General features: G+C 35.6%; 1 pseudogene; it reads right to left on the bottom strand.

Moving 5' to 3' along the window:
- The window catches only part of LOC107695974 (DNA repair protein RAD51 homolog 2-like), a 38,391-nt pseudogene that overhangs the window by 18,420 nt on the left and 13,483 nt on the right, over nt 1-6,488 (bottom strand).

Here is a 6,488-nt window from a genome sequence, read left to right as displayed (position 1 = left end):
GTAAGTTTTAAGATCTTTTTTATGCCCAAACATACACACTACACACTGACTAAAATTCAAAAAGTGAAAAAGCATTATAGGACCCCTTTAATGTGCTTCTTCTTGAGCCACTCCTTGTTGACTTGGTGGTATGTTTCGGGTCATTGTCATGCTGGTTGCACGGAGCTCCAGACCAAGGCCAATTGATGGTTGTTTTGTATTTCTTCCATTTCCGAATTATCGCACCAACAGTTGTCTCCTTCTCACCAAGCTTCTTGCTGATGGTCTTGTAGCCCATTCAAGACTTGTGCAGAGGCTAGGGGATCAAATACTTATTTCACTCGCTGAAATGCAAATCAATTTCTAACCTTTATATAATGTGTTTTTTCTGGATGTTTTGGTTGATATTCTGTGTCTATCCGTTAAAATAAACCTACCATAAAAATTACAGACCCTTCATTTCTTTGTAAGTGGGCAAACTTACAAAATCAGCAGGGGATCAAATAAATATTTTCCCCACTGTATATATGTGGCAAGTTCTTTAGCAACAAAAGTTTCCCTGACTTTTCAACTGCGAGCTGATTTCATGTTGAATATCCGATTAATCAACAAAATAATTAACAAATTAACATATTATCAGAATAGTTATTAGTTGCAGCTCTACACTTTTTTTAACTAAAATTAATTTCCCATACAAAATCTACAACAGCTCTCTAAACAAAAGCACCAAATGTGCTAATTTAGTACTTGCTTCCTCTAATAAAACCCAATAAAAAGAAGCTGTGCATATAAGCTGTGGCACAGGCATTAACAGGAAGTGTAAGCTGTTCGACTATTCTTTGATATTAAATTATGCTGAACTGATACCACTGATATCAATCATCAATCACTCGGGTGCATCAAGGTGAATTTCTTTTGAATTCTCTTCCAAGTGCTGTTAAAAATCCGCCACATACACACCACCATAAACCTCTGCTGAAGAGCCAAAACATTCCCACTGTGTTTTTCCTCTGATATCCTGTTTCCCATTAAAGTTTTGTGGTGTTGGAAATCCACACAAACCACCCCGAGGTAAGCTGTGAAGCCTACAGATGAATTCAAACGGTCCTGACAGGACAGCCAGAGGTCCTGGACGTTAAAATGCAGTGGGTAGAAGTTCTGACCCACAAGGTTTAACAACACAAACCACACACACAAACAAGTGTATTCGTGTTATTAGCTTTGTCCAAACCAACCGGGGTATTTTTTATGATTCAGATTACTGAGTTGTGACTTTCAGTTACTTAAAATGAGATTAGCCTGCAACAACTGAAATCTTGCATGACTAAATCAAAACTAAACCTTAAAAGATATTATACATATACTTTTAAGTATGACATGGATTAGCAACAAAAATAAAAAATGTCGCCTATACAGTTCCTGTGTGATATCATGATTACTTAGAGCAACGTCAGATTACGTTTTATGAATCATTTTAATTTCCACTAGTACTTAAACATGTCTTTCACCGGTGTCATGTTTTAGCATGACATACTGGGATTATTACAGGAGATTACATGAGCATGAGCTCATGAGGTTCAGTTTTGTCAGTATGCTAGTACACTCACCCTCGAGACGGATGCCCTCGCTCTGAACGGTGTAGCTCAGCATGGCAAAAGGGGCCATGGGTGATTTGGTTATGACAATCTAAAGGAAGAAACAAGAAGAGATTCAGAATGAGTAAGAGAAGGGCTCTGTGCCACTTCAAAGCCACAATATCAATACAAGGCCAAAGCTAATAATTAGGGTGCACAGTGGATTCAATATTACAATATATTAATATAAGAATATTTTTTATCAATATTTATATATATTGCATTTTGTAAAAATGTGATACCATGAAAACATATTTCAATAAAAAATAATAATAATAAAAAATCTATTTTAATATATTTTAAAATGTAATTTATTCTTGTGATGTGTTCAAGCTAAAATTTGGCTAATGTGATACTTTTGAAAGAAGAAAAAGTCTCTCACCAGGGCTGCATTTATGTTGTCAAAAATATTAATATTGTGAAATATTACTGCAATTTAGAATTTAGTTAATATATTTTAAAATGAAATTTATTTCTGTGATGGTAAAGCTGAATTTTCAGCATCATTACTCCAGTCTTCGGTGTCACATGATCTTTCATCATTGTAATATGCTGATTTGCTGCTTAAGAAACATTTTGATTTCATCAATATTTCTGTGGAAACTGTTATTCTTATTTTTTTTTTTGAGGAGGAGGAATAAAAGCTTTAAAAAGACAACTGTCACAATTTTTTTGTTAAAATTATTTGTAACAAAATATTGTTACAAATAAATATATTTTTTGTAACAATATTGTAACAAACTTTACTGATCAATTTAATGCAACCCTGAATAGAAGTAATAATTATAAAAAATAAAAAAAAAACAGACCTAAACTTTTGAACAGTAGTGTACACAAACACAAAGACCCCAAATGAGGGTCATTTTAAAAAGGGGCTTTAAAAGATCATGTATTCTTTATTTTGATTTTTTTTGTTGATTTTGTAATACATAAATAAATAAACTACCACTACATTTATGTAAAAGTCAGGAGACAACTGACTTCCCCCTACTTATATTTTATTTACTTATTTATAATAATAATACTAATTTAGTAGACTAAATTAACAACCCTAATACTCGGATTTCAATTTTTCACATGACTGAACTCTTTCCCCCCTTGCAACAAATGAAGGCATTTATGTGGCTGCTACGTCAATGAGCATAAAAGCAAGCAAAGTATCCTGGAAAACAGCCTGTAGGAAAGCAGCAGCATTGAGTTACCGGACTCAGCAGAGTCTGCCGGCTACCTGCGTCACTGCCTATTAGAGATTCTTGAGAGTCTACATAACTCTTTTTGTCATCTAATATCGAAACCCTCCATGTTCAAAATGAGACACCTTAGTAAACAACTTACTCATCAAAACTCAAAAGAGGAAACAGGCGCGAGGTGAAGGGCACAACTGTCTGCTAACTGTTGCATAAACCCTCGTCAGAAATGATTCAGACACCCAAACAAAAGTAAACAAATGACGCTTTTGTGACTTCTGCTTAATGTGACTGTGGTATTCCTTGGGACTTCCTGAAATGCATTTCTGTCTCAAATTGCTCTAGGCTTATCTGGTTACCTGTGGTTAAGAACGAGTTAGTTTTTACAAATCTGCTGCCAGTTGCTTTGTCTAAATGCGGTTACAAAGCATTTTGGTCACCCAAACCAGCCTAGTTCTCTTTAATTTGACCCAAACTCACGTCTTTCACATACGGAAGTAGCATGACTTAACCGCTAATGGATAAATTCCTCAGTAAATGGCTAAAAAGCAGGGAGTTTCTGAGGGTTTTTTATACTGAAGTGGCCTTGCCAGATCCACTGAACTGCACAAAAGAGCCAGGCCCCATTGCCTTCCTTGTGTACCAGCAGTTGTGGACCACTGCCTCTCTATCAGTGCGCCTTTCTTTAAGTGGGAGCTCAGTCGGAAAAAAGAAAAACAAAGTCCTCAGGGCTCTAAGAGTGTAGGGGCAATGAGGCATGCCATCATTTGACAGGATGAAAACAAGTAGGGCAGGCCTAAACAATGAGAGGACTGGTGGAGTAAGCAATTTTCTTTCTTTTTAAACTTGTCTAAAATATGAAACCGAGTGTAGTTTTATCCCATGTGTTGACGTACTTCCTGTTGGAACATAAAGTTTAGGTGGGACATGTTGAAGATACTGTCCTTTTAAAAAAAAAAATAATAATAAAATAACTTCAGAATCATGATTTGTGAGTTGGTAGTCAGTTTCAGGTGTTAAGAGGAGGGACATTATCATTCTAGAGAGAATCTGATTGGACAAAAAATGCTGCGAGATGATGTCATCAATACTGTTGGTCCCTTTTCTTGCAAGAGAAAAACTGCATAATTTTAATGTGCATATCTACTAAAGATTTGACACACCTGATTAGGTGTTTTTTGGTTGGTTTTTGCGTTCACACAGAGTAAGAGGGTGTTTAGCTGTCTCCGTTCTGTGTCCTCATACTGAACAATGAGGCGCGTGTTAACGCAGTGACTCCATGTGTTTCCCAGTGCCGCTGTCACAAACCCTGAGTCCTCCTCGGAAGATACTGAAGGTCCAAAAAAAAATTTTTAATTTCATTCATTTTTTTTTGGACCTTCAGTATCTACCGAGGAGGACTCAGGGTTTGTGACAGCAGCTTTATTGTCCAGTATGAGGACACAGAACGGAGACAGCTAAACATCCTCTTATATATATATTAGTTAATTAACTGCCATTTAGTCAGTTGCTTTATTACAACTTGCAAGATGGTGTAAACCGAATTGTAATGATGATCATCTGAATTTCTCTTGAATGACTTGATTTAAATAAAAAGTACCAACAAGAACCAACTTTTGCTAAAATGTGGAAAACTTCTATTTTAGGAAAACACAATTTTTTTTTCCCCATATTTTTGTTTTGGTGAAATATTCCATGTTTGTCAGTTGTGAGATAAAATGTTATACATTCTAGATATATCCATATGCATTCTTATAATTTCCAGTTATGTATTGCTTATGAACATGTAATTATTTAGATAAATTAGCTACAGTACAAAAGTTTGGGGACAGAGTAAGATTTTTTTAATGTTTTTGAAAGAAGTCTCTTATGTTCACCAGTGCTACTTTTATTTGATCAAAACAGTGAAAATAGTAATATTGTGTCATCTTATTACAATTTAAATTAACGGTTTTATACTTTAATGTATTTTAATAAGTAATTTATCCCTATGATGAAAGCTGAATTTTCAGCAGTCTTCAGTGTCACATGATCCTTCAGAAATCATTCTAATAGCTGATTTGCTGCTTAAGAAACAATTATAATTATCAATGTTGAAAACAGTTGTGCCGTTTAATATTATATGTGGGATTCTTTGATGAATAGAAAGTTCCAAAGGACAGCATTTATTTGAAATAGTAATCTTTTGTAACTACGCAAAATTCTTTACTGTCACTTTCGATCAGTTTAAAGAGTCATTTCTAAAAAAAATAATAATAATTTTTTGTAAAAATTTAAAAATAAAATCTTACTGACCCAAACTTTTGAATGGTACAGTGGTGTATATATAAAATGCAAAAATACATTTTCATAATCAGAAATAAATATCCATGACTGGAACTTTTTCTCATTTCACCCGCCACTGGCATATTGCTCCATTTCCCAATTGCCATAACTCACTCATCCACTGTGAATCACTTTTTCTCTTTCCCCCCGCCACTGGCATATTGCTCCATTTCCCAATTGCCATAACTCACTCATCCACTGTGAATCACTTGAAAACTTAGAGCCATTGAGTCATTATTGAGGTTTAAGGACTGAGTGCAGAGCAGATGATAAGCCTGAGAAACAATGGAAACGCTGCTTTAGGTCAAACACCTGAGGAAGTTACCAATGTTACTATAGACAACACTCATCGGGGTCTTCTTCGAACTGCTATGTAAACACACCTGTGTGTTTTTATTTGCCTGCTGTGCCGCAACCAGAAACAGTCAGGGCCTCTGAGGTCACGGTCTGAGAGTCTTTCTCATGATTCTTTGTTGTGTATCATTTAAGCACCATGCTGTAATCTGACAATACCATTCAAAACTGTCGCACCAGCAACTCTCACTTCCTCAAAACATTTCCTGTGGAAAGTCGAGTGCGGGAGAAACCTGAAAAGGCTGGCACGGCATGTCAGTGAACTGGATGCCTGGAAGGCCCCTCCTCTGAAAAAACAACATCCTCAAAAAACCAAAAAAATCTGGAAACAATAGGCAACCACTTTACAGCTCCAGATCGGTTTTGTACGGTGGCCGAGAAGTGCTAAACAAATCACAATTCTGAAAACAAAATAACAAATTACAAATGCAAATGCAAGTTTAAAAAACAAAATAACAATTCAGAAAGCACAACAACAATTCAGAAAACATTATAACAAGTCAGAAAACACAATGACAAATCCGAAAACAAAATAACAAGTCAGAAAACACAACGACAAATCTGAAAACAAATAAACAAATCAGAAAACACAACGACAAATCAGACAAACCGGAAGAGGTAGGTATAGTTTGAGACAGCGCCATTGGTTTGGGATTACTCACCGCTGACTGGATGAGACATCTGTCAATCAACGTATACAGGAAGAATCAAGCGAAGAACAGCAGAGTCGTGGTAGAAAGTTCGGAGATGGTATTAAAGTAGCTCAGTTTAAATGTATTGTATGAATTGCTCTTACTATGGAATAAAAAATACGGAGTGTATATTTACATTTAGTTAAAAGTGGCTGTAAAACATCAGCTCCAGTGGCACAGATGGATAAGTGTGTGTCATTGGCTTTTTGACGCGTTCGATCCCGCCTTTTGCCGAACTTTTTTTTTCTCCCTTTTCAAATCTCGTATCACATCGTAAAGGCATTTATTTTCAATAAAAATTAAGGAAATAATCAAAA

The sequence above is a fragment of the Sinocyclocheilus anshuiensis genome, unplaced genomic scaffold, assembly GCF_001515605.1.
Source record: "Sinocyclocheilus anshuiensis isolate Anshui unplaced genomic scaffold, SAMN03320099.WGS_v1.1 scaffold742, whole genome shotgun sequence".
Classification (NCBI taxonomy): Eukaryota; Metazoa; Chordata; class Actinopteri; order Cypriniformes; family Cyprinidae; genus Sinocyclocheilus; species Sinocyclocheilus anshuiensis.
This window is presented reverse-complemented; position numbering and strand designations above follow the sequence as displayed.